Raw genomic sequence first — 19,717 nt, forward strand, 5'->3', positions numbered from 1 at the left:
CTGAGGAGGAGGTCCTGGACGAGGAAGAGCTCAAGTGGAGCTTAGCGTGGAAGAACATGATTCTATGGTATAATCCAAGGGTACAACATGAGCAGATTTAAGACTCGCCCACCATTGACATTTAGCGGACATCGTAGACAATACTCCCTCCATCCCAGAAAAGGTGGCACAAGAAAGAAAAAAGCATTACATTTATATGTTAAAAGATGAGAAGAATGAAGATAATCCCACACAATAATAGCAGTACTATAGGCCCGTCAGAATATGAGCAAAACGAGGACAACCATCAGAAAATGGCACTCCATCAACATGACATCTATTGAAGTTGTCTTCCAATATGCGGTGGTAGACCATAGATATCCTGCCTCCTGGTAGGAATGCCAAACAGGGAAAGAAACCTACTGTTATTAAATGAAATGAATGGTCTATTCTGAAATTGCAGAGGAGCAGGGAAGAAAGGAATGACTTCATGCTTCTCTAATATCATTAAAGATCATTCCCTAGATTTCAGTTGCCTTCAAGAAACTATGAAAAAAAACTTCCCCCCGAAAAATCTTAGAAAGATTGATCGTATGAATAATTTTGATTGGAATTGGGTACCCTCAAATGGTAAAGCAGGTGGTATCCTTTGTGGTGTCAGGAAGGAAACCTTGGAAGTAATATCCTGGACCTCGGGTAGATTCTGTTTACAGGCAAACCTATATGATGTTAAGCTCGATCGTGTTTGGGCAATCGTTACAGTCTATGGGGCGGCTCATGACGACAGTAAAGATGACTTCCTTGTTGAGCTTGCCTCAATGTGCTCGCGAATTCAGGTCCCTTATATAGTGGGGGTGACTTTAATATCTTGCGAGGTAATGATGATAAAAATAAACCTATGAGTCGATCGCCTTATGTTGACAAGTTCAACTCCCTTATTAACTCTCTGTATCTCAGAGAGATTCACATGGGTGGAGGTAGATACACGTGGACTAACAATCAAAAGCACCCTACCCTAGAGAAACTTGACAGAGTTTTGATGAGTTTTGAATGGGAAGATTTATTCCCTTTGGTTACGGTCCGTAAGATGGTGAGGGACGTATCTGATCATAATCCTCTCTTAATTTCCTCGGGGGCGAAGAATCCTGACACCCCACGTCAACGGGAGTTCAGATTTGAACTCAGCTACAGATCCTATTAATGTTCTTAATATTAAACTGAAGCGACTTAAGAAATATTTTAAAGGGTGGGGTTCCCATACCTTTGGGCATAATAGGAAAAGGAAGAAATGCATCAAAGCTGAGCTGGAAAAAATTGAACAGGAGGAAGAAGAGGGCCCCCTCGATCCGGAGATATATGAAAAAAAAGTTAGTTTGCAAGCTGAACTGAACGATATCCTGGTCAATGAAGAGTTGTTCTGGCTGCAACAATCTAATGAAAGATGGCTATTAAAAGGTGATCTCAATACAGCCTTCTACCATTGAATAGCTAATGGGAAGAAACGTAAGAACACAATTCAGTCCTTTACTGACGGAGAAATAACGATTGAGGGAACTGGCAACCTTCTTGCTCATGCCACAGCCTACTATAAAGAGCTTTTTGGGCCTGGTAGTGGAAACCTTTTTAGCTTATCCCCTGATATGTGGCCTGAGAGTGAAAAGCTAGACGCAGAAGATAATATAATCCTGACCGGCGCATTCACAGAAGAAGAGGTGAAAAAAAGCCCTAGATGGCATGGAAAGTAATCGTGCGCCTGGACCGGACAACATTCCAGCGGAGTTTTATAAACCCTGCTGGAATTTTGTGAAAGATGATATCATGCGCCTGTTTGAGGCCTTCCACAACAACACTTTGGATGTGGCTCGTCTCAACTATGGTATCATTACTCTAATCCTAAGATGAGTGGAGCCAATAAAATTCAGCAATATAGGCCTATCTGCCTTCTCCACTGCCCATACAAACTTATCACAAAAGTTTTAGATAATAGAGTGGCTATATTTGCTGACAAGCTTATTAGTAAGCATCAGAATGCCTTTATTAAACACAGAAATATTATGGATGGCATACTGACTTTGCACGAAGTTCTTCACCACACGCACCACAAAAAAAGGGTCGGTGTGGTGCTGAAGCTAGACTTCGAAAAGGCCTATGATAAAATTAACTGGGACTTTCGGTTGGAATGTCACAAGGTTAGAGGCTTTGGCCCTACCTGGTGCGGTTGGATTCAAAAGATTTTAAAAAATGGGACTATTAGTATCAAGTTGAATAACGAAACTGGCCCCTACTTCCAGAGTCATAAAGGGGTAAGGCAGGGGGGCCCTCATTCACCTTTTCTGTTCAATATGGCTGTTGAAGCCCTGTCCAAAATGATCCGCAACGCCCAAGATGAAGGCCTGCTGACAGGCCTTGCCCCGGATTTGATTAATGGGGGGGGGGGGGGGGGGGTAGCTATCCTTCAGTATGCTGATGACACTGTCATCTGTTTTGAACATGATAGAGAAGCGGCAATTAACCTCAAACTCTTACTATACATATTTGAACTCATGTCCGGGCTTAAGATAAATTTCCTTAAGAGTGAAATACTCTGTGTAGGAGGAGATGACGATCTGTTAACTTTCTACTCTGATCTATTCAATTGCCAGATTGGGCACTTTCCTATGAGGTATCTAGGAGTGCCTGTAAGTTTCTCCACTTTGCGAGCTCTTGACTGGAGCTTTGTGGATGACAAATTCCTTAAATGCTGTGAGTCGTGGATTAGTAACTCGGCCTCCTCTGGGGGAAGATTGACACTCCTGAATTCTTCCCTTACTAGTATCATATATTACTACATGTCTATGTTCATGATCCCTAAAAAGATTATTGAGAAATTGGACAAGCACAGAAAAAAGTTTTTTTGGCAGGAAACTAGTGGTCGAAAAAGATACCACTTGGTGAAATGTTCTAGAATTTGTAGATCCAAAAGCAAAGGGGGATTAGGAGTCAAAGATCTTCATAAGCAAGATATCAGCCTCCTCACCAAGTGGTGGTGTAAACTGGAGACACAACATGGCCTTTGGCAAGAGGTAGTTCGGGCCAAATATCTTAAGAATGACACCGTTTCCTCAGTGAAGTGTAAATTTGGGGATTCCCCCATTTGGAAAGCCATTTTGAAAGTTAAAGAGACATACTTGGCAGGAAGAGAAGTGGTGATGAAATCTGGAGATATTACTAGATTGTGGAAAGACACCATTCTGGGGGAACCCCCTTTGCAAGATCGATTCCCAGCCTTATTTGGGATTTGTAATTATCAAGAGATTACAGTAGCGGGATTTAAGAGTTTTGCGGGCAATGATTTCTTTAGAAGACAATTGCATCCTCCTCTAGTAGATCAATGGAAAGAGCTGGGAGAGGTGGTTAGATCCTGCCAGGATCTACAGAACCTGACCAGGTTTGTTGGGCCCTCGAAAAAAAGAAAAATTTCACTACTAAATCAGTTTATGTCTACCTGGAGAGGCAGTTGGTAGGATGTGATTACAGGTGGATCTGGAAAGCGAAGATACCCCTGAAAATTCAGATTTTCCTTTGGCAATTGTTTCAAGATGCCATTTTGACTAGAGAGGTCATGAAAAAAAGGAACTGGCTGGGAATCCTAGATGTTCATTTTGTAGGAGCATTGAAACATCTCAGCACATGTTCTTTACCTGTCCAGTGGCTCAGGTTGCCTGGAGAACGATAGGCTGTGTGCTGGGCACAGACCTATGCCCGAATAACATCTGGCAATTTTTTTCTTGGTGCTATGTGTTCTTACCTGATGGAGCCAGGTTCTATAACTTTGGACTGGCAGCCGTATGCTGGGCTATCTGGAATAGTCGTAACCAAGTTACTTTTGAGCATAAACAACTTAAAACACCTTTTAATGTGGTGTACTCTGCATGTGGCTTTTTGACATACTGGGCAGGCTTGATGACTGGTGCTGATAAGGAGGCAATGGAGCGTGGTTCCAAGATGCTCAAGACAAACGCGTCGGCAATGATGATAATTTGTGCAGCTCCAACCAGGGCGATGATGGATTGAGGCTGATGACTTCTGGTGATAAGGACTACATCCCGGTCCGACCTGCTGCCTGGTTCTTTTGAGTCTTTTTCACTCCTGTGTGGGTGTTTGTTTGCTCAGCTGTGAGCCTGGTGTCCTCGAATTTGATACTGTTGGTTCTTTTGCTGCGTGTGGTCTGTGGGTGGAGTTGGGTGTCACTGGGTTTTCGCCCCACGATGAGCTGCCCGATGACGGGTGCTCGTGGTGGGTTTCCCAGTGGTGCTCTGAGCTCGCGCTCCCTTTCCGGTTTCCTTATGGTTGTTGGTAGGTCTTTGCTTCTGTTCGTGTGGTCTTCGTTAATTGTGGGTCGACTTGAACTTTGTATTTCCGTTATGATGAGTAATGGAAAGGGGTGGCGCCCGGTTCAAAAAAAAAGACCATAGATATCCAGATCAAGTATTTCATGGTGCCAGTACGGCTCGGGCACCGGCTACCTGTCATCCAAGATACTTTCTAATGTAATTTTGTCATGCAGTAAATACTACGAGCTACCAGAAAGATGTGGTATTAAGGAACAGATAGAATACCTTTTATGATTTATCCCACATCCAACACCATGCAGTATGCCCATGGACAACCCTCTGTCCACCAACATATTTTTATCAATGCAAGTTCATAGAAATAAGCATATGCCTACCAAAACAGTAACAGCTCGTAGAAAATTCACCTTTGTCTTCGCCAATTAATCTCTCCTTTTAGAATTTGAACAATCTTACGCCTTGGCATGAAAGGTGTTTCTTCACTTCCATCATAGTGGTTCATGCCAACAAAAGCTCCATCAAAGTTAATAAGGGGGGCTCCAATTCCAGCCTGGTACAGAAAAAAATGCATATCCCGGTTATTGGGCAAGTTGTAGAGCTCTACATAGAGCAGTTTGCTAGCTAGGTTCATAAGTAGATTGCTTAAAGAGATAACTCAAACTTATGCTGGTCCAAACTATCAAAAGAAGCTAATGTGTAGATAATGACAGCATAAATTTCCCAGTGTACCTTGTTGATTTTACAAGTAGACAACATAAGCTTTTTGACATCAATGGGACAAGGCTTGTCAAGAATGACTTTTCCCTTTGAGGCCATTAAAAATCCTTCTTCAATTTGACGCGCTATAGCTACTACTGGTTTAGATAAATCATCTTCACGGCAAATGTCAACCGGACAAATGCCACGCATACCCTTCTCAAGACTGATGATAGCAATATTACTATTTAAATGGTAGAATACCAATGTTCCCTTGGCATGTTGTCCAGGTGGGAGAAAAACGTCGATCTGCAATAATAAAGTTAGCTCGAAAAAATTAACCATCATCTAACTTGAAGAGAAAATTAAGGCGATCGGTAAGCAAGACCAACCATTAAGTTGTTATCAATCTTGAAATGATCATCAGGACTTCTAACCAAACTGGACGAAGTGAGAATGATAGGGCGCATGCCTTTAGTTCCAGGCCACTTTATAAGCAAGCCCGTGCATGCAAAATACCTCACGCTTCCTACACATCATAACTTCAGTCGTTAGTTAATTTAGATCAAAATACCATGCGCAGGAAAGTATTGAGCATATAAACTACAAGAATCACCATTGAATGAAGCAAGTTTGACAACACTTCGGGATATGTTTCTAACAACATCTCTTGGAAGTAGCGCCCAAACATACTCCGTAGAGCCAGGGTTTGAAACGGGGTAAGGATACGCTTTCCATGCAAGTAATTCAGCAAACTCGTCATCAAACCTCTCCAGCAATTCCCCATTGACTTGTTAAAGAAATAATTAAATTAGCTAAAAAAAGTGCACGAAGGAGAGGTCAACAACATGGAAACTAACGACTCACATTCAAGCACAAGGGGTGGTGGCATGGGATATCCAACGGATTCTAGCCACTTAATTCTTCTCCAGAATCCTGATGCCATAAGATGATCAATATTAGTAGTCAGATGATATGTATGATAAGATCCACAAAATATTTCTTTATGCGAGCAATAATTAACATGTACTCCCTCCATCCACGAATAAGAATAAGTGTACATCACTTTTGTCTTAGATCAAAGTTTTAAAACTTTGACAAACTTTATAGGAAAAAGTAGCAGCATTTATGGCACTAAATTAGTATTACTAGATCCATTTTTAAATGTACTTTCATGATATACCAATTTGATGTCATATATGTTACTACTCTTTTCTACATAGTTGGTCAAAGTTTTAATACTTTGACTTGGAACAAAAGATAGATGTGCACTTATTCACGGACGGAGGGAGTATCATTCACACCTGAAGGGATTATGCTTGATACACCTGCAGGCAAGGAATATCCACGGAAGTCCATAGTTTTAGGACTGCAATACAATAGAATATGATAAATAAACACAGACGCGTACTCAAAAATACAATAGAATAAGGACACAAGGCAGGAGAAAGGACTTAAAAATCAAGCTTATACTCAACAGAAGACATCAAAAGATTGAGCAGACCCAGATGTCACAATATGAGTTACATTGTCCACAATTTAGTCCAGACGAACTTATTCAGATCTTTTAAGTTAGAAAAATATTCTATCCTCATCAATGAAGCAAAAGAACTAAATTAGCAACATGAGATGTACGCATCCCCCACCAGGCAGTTGCCAAAACAACATTGCTATCAATTGACAGTTCAGTGAGAGAAAACACTCAACAATCCGATCATGATCCACCAAATATAGGAAACAAATTCGAAAATGATGTATGATACTTGTAGTGGTTTGAAATAAAACCATGACAAGAATTATGGAATGTGGAAGTAGCTCATAAAGTGGAAGACAGACTTGACTATCTGAAAATGCTTGAGTCGTTCACGAAGGGCTGTCAGTGGTAGGAAAAAGGAACTTTCTGCAGTATCAATGTGAATGTTCACCCCAAGAAACTTCCCATCATGATCGATGAGTGGCCCTCCAAGTGCAGCCTAGAACAAGTCATAGGTATTACAAAGGTTAAATAGCAAAAGAAACCTCCACTATTATCACAAAGCAATTATTTGTAAGTTTCAAATTTTCCATCATGCCAAATAGTAAGAAACAAATAGATATCATACCTCTGTGATTTTTGTCCAGCTTGCATGACCATCTCCAGTCAGAAGCCCAGGCGTGACCATCAAACGGCCTGATCCGAAGGCACGAGCAGCTGCTATTATCTGACCATCGGAAGGCAGAGATGCCTGACGGTCCAGGTCTACAGGACAAACACCATATGGGGTATCATCACAGGACGTGACAATAGCAATATCAGCATCATATAGTCCCAATAACCCATCCATATGACTATTATCTCGAAGACACACTTCAATCTGGAGCGATAAAAGCAGTATATCAGCAAAGAATGATCCAATTAGCTTGAAGAAACAAAGCAAAATGGAATTATAACGATTTGCAATTTAGCAGCACCAACCCTCAATTTATCATCAAGATTTCTGTATTTCTCAAATTCCACAACCAAACGTCTGGAAGTCAGAAATCTTGTTGGCTCTAATCTAGTTGACCCAGGTGGTACAGCTACGCCTGAGCATACAAATAACATCTTATCTCCTGCACGAGATAGTGAGTCAAACCACTAACAAGCAATGGGTGCATACAAATGTGGAGAATGCATTAGCATAAAGCAGTAGAATCACCATCAAACAAAGCGGGAGAGACAACAATGGCGGACAAATCTGGAGTTATATCCTTGGTGACCCGGATTGCTTGAAGTGCTTTATCAGGAGAGCCTGAGTCGCCGAACTCTTTCTCTTGGAAAGAAGTGCTTGAAGTAACTTGATTGGGGTAATCTAAGTTAAAAAGCCGTGCATCCTCAGCAGCCCTTAGCGCTATTATTTCCTTTCGCACTAGTTAAAGAACATAATACACAGGAAACTGTGACCACTCTATTTGAGCTATATTCATGCTTGAACAGGAAAATCAAGAATTATAACTTGAAATCAGTGACTCACTTTTTACCATCTTTTCTAGTTCTTTCTCGTACCTACTAGCCCTTCTTCTTCTGCCATCACTCCCACTTGAAATCAATGACTCACGTTTCTTCCTTCTAGCTGTGGCTCTCTCCTCCCTGCTCAAGCCTCTTGTGCAGTCAACCACTGTCTTCTTCGCAGTCCTGAAGCAGAAATTAAGTGCAGGTTACCACTTAGCAGCGCAACTAAACGATCATAGTATCCCAACATAGGAAGTATGTTGCTGTTATTTCCCCATGTTTATTCATAAAACTGGTATGCATTTTGATGGGAAAAACTGACAGTTTATCGGAGGCGGCCCACAATGTGTAATCAGGAATCGATGTTACTAGCATACAAAAGGTCGGCTGTTTACTGATTGAGATTAAAAATTGGTGAAGTGAATTGTTACTGCGATTAGAGAGGGGACTATGATCGACAGATAATAGGAGTAGAACACAAAGAGATATGCTTTCTTCAAGTCACGGTGCGAACATAACTGACTCCAGTTAGATCTGCAAGAGAAGATAGAGGGGGCGAAACCACAATGCACTCCATGATCAACTACTCTACTGGATGTGTGGAACAGTAAAATCACACAAATTAGATACTACTTACATCGCACACCACTGATTCTGCGCGCCGAGCGACGAAGGATTGCCGGCGAGATGAAGCAGGCGAATTGACAAGGGATTTTGTTTTTCCTATTGAAACAGAGGCCGGGCGTGAGCTATTTATAGGGGAGCGGATAGGTCGGCGCATCCACGAGGATACACGCAACGTAACACGCGGTGGTGGCGGCTCGGGTGGAGGCGGAGGTGCTCCGGCCAGCGAACGGCAGAGCCGGCGACGCTGCCGAGGTTTTTTTCGGCCGCCAGTGAATCAGCTGGGCCGGCCCATAAAGGCGAACCGATTCAGTTTTTTGTGTAGCTTTCTGGCTGGTATTGGGAAGTGTCTACAAGCTTCTAACCGGGTTTTTGTTTGATTTTTTATTTCAATTTTCATAAAATTTATTAAAAATCACAATATTTTTAAATTCTTTAACCTTTTCAAAGTTTTTGAGAATTTTTTAAATCAACTGAAAACTTTCATGTTTGCGAACATTTTAAAATTTGTGAATTTTTTCAAATTCATGATTATTCTAATTTCACATGATTTTTTCAATTCATGAACTTTTTTGAATCCAAAAATATTTTTTAAAATCCAGAACTTTTTCAAAAAAATTGAATTATTTTAGACCCATGTTTTTTGCCAAAAGTCAATAGCCGATGGTAAACAATGAACCGAGCGGGCGAATGAGGGAGTTGGCAGCGCAACGAACAAATGGTTGACCACCCAACCAACCAGCTCGTGTTGGGCCAACCCAAGCAAGCGGCGGGTGAATTGGTGTTTTGACATTTTTTGCGAAAGTTGAGCCAGATCTGACTCTGGTTTGATAAAATTTCAGGATTTGACCTTTTTTTTCCTACCGTTGGAGTTGACAGCGGTATGGAACTTATTCATGTAGATGCAGCTAAACACTTGCCGCCTCAGCCATCGACTCTATGGTCGAGGCTCCCAGTGATAGGTTGTTATACCCTATCATGATTGACCTCAGCGGTAGGGTCGAATAGTTATAAACTACGAAGAGCAATAGGGTATAACAATCTACCTTCATTGTGTTTGGCGGTAGACTTTTCATCCACGTTATAAATGGCTAACGTCCGTCTGTCTCTATCGTCACTTACCGCCGGAGGCCACGATGGTAGGTACCCTACCTCCATCCTCCATCAACCGCAGGGATGGAAAAAAGGTTTTTCTTTTCAAACCCAGATCAGATCTGGCTCAACATTCGCCAAAGGCCGCAAGCGGCCGCGCCGGTGCTTTTTCAATCTTTCAGAAACATCACGTCAAGAGCCGCTTACGAGCTCTCGTACAATACAAGTATGTAACAAAAGTCGGAGCACATATCACACAGGTATAAATGCTTCTCTCTTTTATTTTAAACACAATACGGGCTCATATATACACGCATACACTCATCCCTATAAACACACATGCAAATCCTATCTCTATGAGTACCTCTAAGAGACTGGTCCGACATATCATTTTCAGATTGACGAAGTCATCATAGGCACTTCGTTGTCAACGAGACCGTCTTCTTCCACTGAACGCGTGTCACTGGTAATCTTGAAATAAATTCAGAAATAATGCGAGCTTCAGGACTTGACCCCTGGTGGATTGAGGATACGACTGTCCTGCTAATCATCCAACCACAGGTTGGTTTGCAATGCTTAGCTCTACCAAATGTATAGATGCAAATTGAGGCATTGTTCTCATCTCACGCTTGCGACCAGCTCTCTGGCGGTCATCGACCAGCTCCCCTCCACTGACGACCTCTCAATCGTCATGGTGAGGGGCTGAACTGATCTCACGCGTGCAGACATGAGTAGTTGTAGGTTTAGGATCATAGTAGCTTAGGTTTTGGTCGTTCGACGTCTTGGCTCGGTGACGGCGACGACGACATTGAATGAATAAGCACTAGACTAGATCCATCCTTAACATGATGCTCTTCCCTATGGTCGGTGGATCCGTGTGCTAGTATGTTCAAGCAAGGATGGTGTGATGGCATCAACATCCCTATAGTGGATTTAAGTCGTCCCGCTCCGTTGTTGCGACGGCATTCACTCTAGCATCGGCGTGGAGCACAAGAGGTTGTCCAGGTGTAGATGCCGATAGTGATCAACGTCGACAACAACCTGAAGATGGTGGATTTGTGGTTGAAGGTTGCCCATTCGGGTTTCCTCCTCCAACATCATCGCACGGGCGTGCCATGTATGGCGTCTGACTTCTACTTAGGCCCTGTTTGGTTCGGCTGTGGATTTCGAAAAGCAGCTGTGAAAAATCTGTTGTGGAAAAACAACTGTGAAAAATCTCATGTGAAAAAGATGTAGGTCATTTGGCAAACCAGCTGATACAGCTTTTTCAGATTTTGGCCCGCAGCGAAATCAGATTTTGGAAAACACGTCCTGAGCTGCTTCCGCTTTTGGTTCAGATTTTGGCAGCGGATTTCTGGAATTCGGATTCTGCTGGGTTCACTCTTTGGTTCAGATTCTGCTGCGCGGCAGTGGAATCCGTCGATAAAAACTAAATCAAACAGGGCCTTAACGTGCAACGCATCCTCACCAAAACAGAAGTTGTCACCATGTCCATCAAAGCCGGCATGGTCTTGGGCTTGATCTTCCCCACGTCTCTGGTGAGGTGCTCATCCGACAGGCCATGCTTAAAAATAGTGATGTGCTTGGAGTCGTCACAATCTATGATCTCATTTTTCTACTTCAGGTCATATAATAAGGTTGGCTATAAATTTGTACATTTTTAACATATTTTTGTAGTTCTTCATATGTATTGTACTTTTCCCAGCAGCACATGTAGAGATAGACTCTTGCATAAGAGCCTACTTCCTTTATTTTCTCATGTATCTCTCCTCCAGTTAGGGAAAAAGTGCCACGTAACCTGGCTACAACCCTGCTATATACTTGCTCTTAGCGCTCCTGTTGCCTGCAACTTGCGTTCCACCACCACCACCCAGCCGATATGACTAATTGCGATGTTCTTGGCTTCCGATTGCTTCCATCTCTCCAAAGAAAAACTTACCGGCAACATGCAGTTTCCACGTCAATCCGATCTATTTTCATATAGACCAATCAATCCTTTGCCTCATCTTCCTCTAGGCCAACAAACCATGACCTTCAAACCTCGCAACCAAAGCTCATGGTACCTTTTATTAGAAATCCGAGTCGAATAGTCGGCATACCAAGGACCAAGCAATTACATGCACGAGGAACAATACCAAAATTTGTTAAGAAAGTTCACCGGTATGTCTACATTATCGGGGTATCACTGTGAGCGCTAGCTCCTCCCTGTTGACATTGCTACAATATAGCCCGTCGGACGCCCAGACGCCGACACATGCCGCGGGCTCCCCCTGCATACATGTGCTAGTGTGTTGCATATGTTACAACATGTGCCTACTCCTAGATTTTATAGGAGGCCTAGATACAAGTGTCCTACTTGAACACTACTCTGTATCCTATCAACATGTAGAACAACTCCATGTTCAACTATAACATATCTTGTACACAATATTTGGCACAATTCCAACACAATGGGTGAGGCTTGTGGCACTGAGTGTGTGCAACCACGGCTTTCAGATGACAAAGCATGTGAGGTCGTCAAAGGGGCCGACGCGTCGGGCGATCTTGTCCACTGTCATCTCATAGGAGATGTTGAGGGCACAATAGGAGGACGAGAAAGTTGATGCACAACTGCATATTATGAATTTTATGATCCAATGTGTGACCCTGATGGATTTATGTCCGTTGTTAAGGTACATATGAATTTCTAATAAATGAACTTTCTGCCATGCGTCCTCAAGAATGTTAATTGATAATGGGATATGGATAACAATCTAAAAGTGTAAACATGTCACCAGTAAAAGATGAATAATCAATTACAAAAATCAATTAAGACCCGGAAGGTATCACAACAATTTATCTACACGAAGTGCAGATAGATGATGTTTTTTAAGGACACACACAAGGGGTTCATGTCTTTTTTATTAAGAAAGAGGATAGGCACATCACATAGATTGTGATGCAGATGGACATGATGTTTATATTGTGGATGTTGGTGGGTTTGGTGTTGTCTTGGAGATGGTGATGACGACATCTTTGAATTGCCCCGGTCGGAGGAGATAGATCTGATAGTAAACACCCTTCATTTTCCAGTTCTGGAGGCCTTCAGGTACTCCACCCGGTGCAACCTTGCAATAAAGTAGAAAACATAGATAAAATAGTACATGGCTAAACATCAAGATAGCAACGGGAACGAAACCCATCGGGTTTTGCTTGTCCAAACCCATCCCCATGAAAAAATCGTAAACTCGTCCCCGTCCCCGTTATCATGACTGGGGCTAATTTTTTGCCCGTCCCCTAAACCCGCCGGGTTTTCTAAACCCACGAGGAACCCACAGGAAAATCGACATATTTAAGAAAACACAGTAACGACAAAGAATAGCATTTCAGCAGCAAAAGGAGCATATTTCTTCCGAAAAAAGGAGCATATTTCAGTAGCATATCTTGAGCATATTTCAGCACAATACAATGGTACATTGTTCAGCAGCTACAGGGAGCATATATCAGCAGCATAACTTCAGAAAAAAGAGCAACAACAGCTACAAGGAGCATTTTTCAGCACAATACAATACCCCATTTCAGCAACAAAGATAAGCATATTTCAACAACAAACAGAAGCATATTTTGCCTGGTATTGTCGGGTTTCGGGTTCGGGGACTATCGAAATGGGTGTAAACCCATGAAACACCCACGGGGATGAAAGACCCCCATCCCCATCCCCTAATAGGATAAAAACCCATGGGGACGCGGGTTTCGAGGCCCGTTGCCATCTTATGGTAAACATACATGACACAAGAGCATTTTATCTTATGTGATGCAAAATGCATGTACATGGAGGACATTGAAAATTCCGGAGCCGACAGTTGGCTCTCGCACGCAGCTTAATTTGCTTTTAGGCTACAGACACGTGTGTACCCAAAGATGGGTGTAAGGAGAGATAAAATAGGTTATAGCCTAAAAATTATAGGGAAAAGTAATGGGTGAGGTATATTATTGGAGCCATGGGGTAGCTAAGTCGTTGGAGCATTGTTTTTGCCCAACTTTGGTTTTTAGGTATAGGTAATGCATGCTGCTAGGTATGCCAATTTTTTTGAAGAAAAGCACCCAAAGGGCATATTAGATCTAATAATTATCAAGGCAAATAGCCAATACAATTGAAAGACAACTGGACACATACCAACCAGTAAAAAATAAAATTACTTCGAAGATCATACTACATTTGTTATTCCCCCTATCGATTGCCACCTACTGGAGATTGAGAACCAGACTGAACCAATAGTAAAGGAATGGGATACCTTCAAGAGCCGTCACCTCACCAGGCATTAAATACCGTGATAGTCAGTCACTGCTTGGAGCGAGATCTAGAAGTCGCTAAAAAACATTGGCCGGAGCATCACCCCACGTAGTACATGCTTGCAATCCATCACCGCCAGTGCAGAGACTTGGAGAAACTGGACCATACCACGGTACAACGTGGGACAGTTGTCAAAGTTGTTGCACCAATAGCAAGCCAATTGTTCCCCTTGATAGACACACTAACTGCCAAGATATGTAGAGAGCCAACAGATCTAGCGACCACAAATTCCCACAAGCCTTTCGTCGACGCGAATCAGACGCTGTCATCGTAGGGGAAGGTCAGAGAGACCTCATTCAAATGCACCATCTTCGCCTCGTCGACATTGCTAGGGAAACAAGACCTAAGAAAAGGAAAGATGAAATGAACGGGTCCCCACACTCTTGCCGCCGGCGAGGCCATGGAACGGCAGAAAGGAGGGAGTCTGAGGCGGCAGCGTGGAGGAGTCCTTTTGCAACGGCGGCTAGATGAGTATTGGAGATGTCCGTGTCAACCAACATCCACCTTTGCTACTTTTCAATTAAATGTAATAGATCTCCACCACTTTAATAATATAAATAGATATCCTAAAATAAAAGGATAGATATAGATAGATAGATATATTTTTTTCGATAAAATATAGATAGATATAGATAGATAGATAGTTTTTTTTCGATAAAATATAGATAGATAGATAGTTTTTTTTTCTTTTTTTGAAAAAGAGAAAGACCCCGGCCTCTGCATCAAGATAGATCTATAGATTGATAGATAGATAGAGAGATTGATAAATAGATAGATTTAATCAGCCCTATGTTTTTAGGCATACAACGTATTAATTGCTACATACAATATAAAATTGCAATATTTTTTCAAGAAAAACATGCATTTATCAATATATATAGACACGCACACATAAGTGTCTATATCTAGGTGATGTTGGGAGCTCATTAAGTGGGAATTTTCTTTCCCGCAAGAAACAGTGAAAGTTTTCTTTCCGGCATTAATAGTCGTATATTGTGGATTTGTGCTGATGTACGGGTGTAATCTTTACCTACTAATAAACCAGCTATTGCTTGTGGTCGTCCGTCATGGTTGTTTTGCAAAAAATCCCCTCGATTTACAGGAAATCAACCCGCAGTCCCTATTTTAGTGGCACGCAGAGAAAACGTTTCGTTCTTACAAAAAGCCCCTACACTTTTTAGTATTCAACCCGCGATCCTTTACGTTGAACGCAGACGACGCTCGAGCACAACTTTTGGATCGGGTCAACGCGGCTGCTCGAGCGGCTGTGGGCGGCGCGGCGGCTCGAGTGGCTGGGGCGGCGCGTCGGCTCAATCCAGTACGGCGGCGACGGCTGGAGCTTGCAGGGGCCGGATCCGTGCGCGGCAGGTGCTATGGAGGCGAATCCGGAGGAAGGCGGTGAGGCGGGGGTCACCGGTGATGACGAAGAAGACATGAGTGCGGCTTCTCGGGGCAGATCAATGGAATCTGCGGCTCCAGGCAGAAAGGAGATATGGAGGTGAGGGAGAGAAGATGGGGGAAAGGAGGGGTGGTGCGGCGACCTAGGAAGGAGCTCGCCGGAGCTCGACGACGGCGGACGGGCACGTGAGACAGAGGGATTCGGTGTCGCTACTACTCTCCTGGTCCCTGTCTCGCCTCCCTGGTATTCCTTCCTCCTCTCACCTCTCTTACCTTGACGACATCTGCTGCGTCGACCAAGCCTGGGCCCCACATCACCAGCATCTCCACCTCGAGTACTCCTGCCTCAAGATGGCAATGGGGCCCCGAAACCCGCGTCCCCGTGGGTTTTTACCCTATTAGGGGACGGGGATGAGCATCTTTTCATCCCCGCGGGACTGTTGTTGGGCACATTATACAACCCGACAGGTTTCGTGGGTTTACACCCGTTTCGGTAATCCCCGAACCCGAAACCTGGCAATACCCGCGAAATTACATTATTTTTGTACCACCGTAGTCATCTTACCCCCGAAATCTTAGAGGCCTTGATGTGTTCACAAGATTGGATAAGAAACAAATATATGGGTGTGTCTTTCTTTACATATCATCATAAAGTTTATCACTATCTTGCTGCAATGTTTCATAAGATGTTCATTACTACTTATTTGATTCTCATAGATGTTGACAATGAATAAGGACAAAGCTTTTGGAGTTGTCTTCAAGACTTTACATTCTCATAGATTTGGCATTGGAAGATTTGAAGATGGTCGTTTGGAGGCTTGGAGATGTGAAAGATGCCATGATGATTCCAATTTTAAAGTGATTTGTGAACTATAAGTTCTATTTCAGAACTTATATAGCTGTTGAACCATCTACTATTGTTTTTTGTTGAAATTTACTTAAGTTATACTGCTGAAATGTGCTTGTTTTGCTGCTGAAATGTTATTCTTTGTCGCCACTATGTTTGTTTAAATATTTTGATTTTATCGTGGGTTGCCCGTGGGTTTCCCGAAACCCGATGGGTTTAGGGGACGGGCAGAAAACTAGCCCCGCACACGATGATGGGGACGGGGACGAGTTTACGATTTTTTCGTGGGGATGTGTTTGGGAAGGCAAAACCCGATGGGTTTCGTCCCCGTTGCCATCTTGACTCCTGCCACTGCACCCAGCGGCTCGTTGCCATGACCGTATCCAGCAAGGTACCTCCAATACGCACCCTCTCCCATGCCACACATGCTATTTTACTCGGAGAGGCCATTGCTCACGTATTGGATTTTGGCATCTGCTCTGTTGCCGTGCTTCAGTTCTTTGTTGGAGGAACCTTAATTTTGTTTGCTTCGGTTGTTCTTTGATCTTAGCTCTCAGGTCCCAACATATACATTACAATATGTTTGTTATCTGTAGGGATGGAGTGAAGAAATTGGATTGGGATCATGGAGTAAATCAAATGAGGATGCAACTCATGTTCGTGTAGGTAGTCATTCAGACATTTCTTAACTCTTTAGCAAATAGTTCACATGGTAGAGCCAGCCGTGGTGCACATGCTAGATAGTTTTAGTATTCAGTCTTTCAGTTGCTGCTAGCTCTACTCTGCTTTGTCCTTTCGTAATGGTAATGTAGCAGCTGTGTGACACGATTGCAACGCGGAGACTTCACTGCATATTACCTACCGGGAACAGATGTGTTTTTGTCGACATAAAATTCTAACCTGAATTTGCTATTCAGGTGGCAAATCCAATTATTTATGTATTGTATTTGCATTTTGCAAGATAATTTGGCTGCTAAAGTGCTACATCGTATCTCACTAGACCTATTGAGCAAGTGGTTATTTTTCATTTATATACCATTCAGATTTCTATATGCACTGCACATAGATTCCTTGCATTGTCCAGTTACCAATTTTTGTAAGGGTCATACTTACTGGACCATGGCATGCCCTTCCAATGCAGGTTGCTTCCATGACCATACTTCAAATATGGGAGATTAGTTTGCCTATTATCATCAACTTTGAACCATCTTTACGTGCGCATTTTTTCCAAAGCGTAGCTGTATAAAATAAACTGTATTGGTTTTCAGTTTTATAATTGTCCATGGCTTTGCTCACATCACAAATTTTGATAGCTAGACAGTTCCCGAGTTCGGTGCAACCGAAACACTTATAATCCAGTCCAACATAGATAGTTTACCCCTATTGGACATGCATTTATCTTCCTCGATGAGTATGGCAGAATCCAACATCCTTTCGTCCTCTAAATTGGGGATCCATGGCTGCCAACCGACGGAGCAAGACCGGAGACCACCCTCTCCTCCTCCAATTTGGAGCTCCATGGTCACCATTCGACAGGCACACTGCCGTGTGGCCTCCTCACCGCCTCACCTGGGAGAGCGCAGACGCCAACATCGCCCACGACCCGCCTCTTGTTCGGTCAACAAGTTGTAGTTCAATTAGGTCTGTTGCTCCTCTTACATGTAGAGCCTGGGAGATCATGGTCTTCTCTCATTTTCTTTTGAACAATATATACACTGCAGGTATGTGAGAAGAAATATTGTATTTCTTGGAAAAGATATGCGAAATTAGCAGGCATCAATTTGACTAGGTTTACAAGCTATTAGATGTGCATTTTTAAGATGCGGTAGTCATACTTTCTACTGGAATTTGACTTATAATTCTAATAATTTGTTGGTCAGTGTATCTACAGAATATATGCAGCTACAATTTGAATTTTTTATGTCAATTGAACTTTAGATGAAGACGAACACATCTGTTTCTAGAATGTTGACCTATTTCTGTATGCAAAATGAACTATTGTATTTTATAAAACTAAAATATGTGCAATGGTTGCTGACGAGGAATTTTTGCTTAATGGCTATCTATTTTCTCTCTCATTTGAACCATAATGAAGATGATACGGTCAAATTATTTGAGGTGACTCATCCTGGTTTATTTTCTCATTGTCATATGAAGTGCCAAATATCAATATTCTACATTTGCTGCCAATATTTTACAAATTAGCTTCAGTTATTTATTGCTGTGCATCTTTTTCTTTTCTTGAGATGCTTCAATATATATGATGACTGTCTCTTCCCTGGTTATTGGTTTAATGTTTTCAAATGACAAACATAGCTAATTACTCACCTTTCAGGGGGAGATCTGTTTTAATCCTTACATTCCACGAGTTCCACACCTATTGAGTAAGCAAAGTTTGGTCTAAGAAAGTGAGGTTGTTCGTGTAATTTTCATTGGTCATCAAATCCCTTTGATAGGGGTTAAAAGAGATGGTGGCTTCAACTATGCCTGAAGAGTTTTAGCGACCCTTTGGTTGGTTACCAAATAACAGTTGACATGTTTTTTTCTATACCTCACTCTTTCTTGGTGTTCCTATTTTCTGTAGAATCTGAGTGGTATATTTGATAGTTGATGCAGTTCTGCCGTTGTAGGTGTGCTTTTCTGGTACAATGACAAGTGTCCTATTTTTGAAAAAAATACAGTAAGGATAGCTCAGCAGAAAAACTTTCACGAAGTAATAGTGATGTATTACCTGTGCCCGTGATATTGTTCTGACTTTCAGGAAGTGGTATCAAGGAATGTGCTGCTGGATGAAGTATCATGGTAGATAGTTGGAATGGAACATGCAAAAGCAAAAGTATGGAAATTTGCGGGCAGTCTGCTGCTTCCTTTAGGAGAGGTGATGGTGATACCCTTTGTTGGTACCAAATAATAGTTACACTGTTTATGAGATTACATTGAGAAAAGCTCAGGGTTCATTGGCCCAATTACAATGGATTTTACCGTAAAAACAAAAGTTAGCTAGCTCTTGTGTCGTCTCATTCACTTCTCTTCCATGGTTCTTGCATTCGATCTTCCAATTCGATTTACAACTTAAGCATTAGTTTGTGAAACCGACGGATTAATGAAGCGCGCATAGTGGTTGAGGGAGAGACATGATGCGAGAGAGAAACTTCAGCGCTTGTTGCGACACATGGTTATTCCTCGCCCTTTCTCTTCAGCAAAGCACATATGAAGGAGAGATGGGGTGAGTTTGATAGTCATCATCCAATCTAAACATCACTAAACTGAGTTTGAGCTGTTATTTTTTATCTCTATAGGAATAACCCGTTAGTATTTGACTGAATAACTTTGAACCAGTTACTATTTTTAAAATAGGGTGCCATGTTGAAATAGAAGGCAGCAGTTTCCATCGATGTTTTCTCCCGTTGCATCGCACGGGCATTTGTGCTAGTGTAACCTAAACC

At 42.3% G+C, this 19,717-nt stretch overlaps 1 pseudogene; it reads right to left on the reverse strand.

The window, feature by feature from the left end:
• Positions 1–316: 316 nt before the first annotated feature.
• On the reverse strand, positions 317–11,969 carry LOC147981715 (uncharacterized; annotated as a pseudogene).
• Between the last annotated feature and the right edge of the window lie 7,748 nt (positions 11,970–19,717).

This window comes from Triticum urartu, chromosome 3A (assembly GCF_056163025.1).
Source record: "Triticum urartu cultivar PI428250 chromosome 3A, HENAU_Tu73, whole genome shotgun sequence".
NCBI lineage: Eukaryota > Viridiplantae > Streptophyta > Magnoliopsida > Poales > Poaceae > Triticum > Triticum urartu.